Source organism: Octopus bimaculoides, chromosome 15, assembly GCF_001194135.2.
Source record: "Octopus bimaculoides isolate UCB-OBI-ISO-001 chromosome 15, ASM119413v2, whole genome shotgun sequence".
Classification (NCBI taxonomy): Eukaryota; Metazoa; Mollusca; class Cephalopoda; order Octopoda; family Octopodidae; genus Octopus; species Octopus bimaculoides.
The window spans coordinates 27,082,486-27,083,748 of NC_068995.1; the positions used below are offsets into that span (position 1 = coordinate 27,082,486).

A 1,263-nucleotide genomic window follows, 5' to 3' on the forward strand; every position below is an offset into this window, starting at 1 on the left:
GTAAGTACCTTGAGAGAAAAGTTGGATCTAAGAAGCATCAGTTGTGGTGTCCAAGAGAGGTGATTGCACTTGTATGGTCACTTGACGAGAATGGATGATGATAGCTGTGTGAAAAAGTGCCACAGCCTAGCAGTTGAGGGTACCTGTGGAAGAAGTAGACCCATGAAGACCTGGGAGGAGGTGGTGAAGCACGATTTTTGAACATTAGGCTTCACCGAGGCAATGACTAGCGACTGAGACCTGTGGAAATATGCTGTGCGTGAGAAGACCCGGCAAAACAAGTGAGACCATAACCTGTGGCCTTTACCAGGGGTGTGGCCAGCCCACTTATGCCTACCTTTCCTTCTTTGGACACAAAACACTGCCTGCAAAGACCTGTTGAGGTAAGTGAAATCGAAATCGAAATTGAACCAAATTTGATGACTGGCACCCATGCCAACCTTTCCTCATTGGATACTAAACTGAGCTTGCGAAGACCTGTTGGGGCAAGTGAGATTGAAATTGAACCAAATTTGATGACTGGCACCTGTGCCAGTGGAGCGCTAACAGCACCATTTGAGCAGGATCACTGCCAGAGCAGCAGTCTTGCTCCCGTGCCACCGGCACGTAAAAAGCACCATTTGAGTGCAATTGTATCCAGCTTTGCCTTACTGGCACTCGTGCCGGTGGCATGTGAACAAAACATTGGAGCGACTCCTGTGCAGGTGGCACATAAAAAACACTATTTGAGCGTGGCCGTTGCCAGTACTGCCGGACTGGCCCTCATGCCGGTGGCACGTAAAAACACCCACTACACTCTCGGAGTGGTTGGCGTTAGGAAGGGCAACCAGCTGTAGAAACTCTGCCAAATCAGATTGGAGTCTGGTGTAGCCATGTGCTTCGCCACTCCCCAGTCAAACCGTCCAACCCATGCTAACCTGGAAAGGGGACGTTAAATGATGATACACACACACATATATATACACACACACACATATATATATACATATATACTTATATATACACATAAATCTATATATATACATGTACATATATAGACATGCATACATATGTATATACACAAGCATACATACATATATGTATATATATATATATATAGGTATAGCCATCCGGTTGCACCAGTCCTCAGTCAAACCGTCCAACCCATGCTAGCATGGAAAGCGAACGTTAAATGATGATGATGATGATGATGATATATACCTATATATATATACACACACATACATATACATAATATATATATAAAACTGAGAATGTGTATCT

General features: G+C 44.3%; 2 protein-coding genes across 4 annotated transcripts in view; one reads left to right on the top strand and one right to left on the bottom strand.

The window, feature by feature from the left end:
- Nucleotides 1-1,263, top strand: part of LOC106868939 (myotubularin-related protein 10-A) — a 408,915-nt gene that overhangs the window by 257,704 nt on the left and 149,948 nt on the right. The window lies entirely within an intron of this gene.
- LOC106873751 (leucine-rich repeat protein SHOC-2-like) overlaps nucleotides 1-1,263 on the bottom strand; it is a 705,478-nt gene that overhangs the window by 178,628 nt on the left and 525,587 nt on the right. The window lies entirely within an intron of this gene.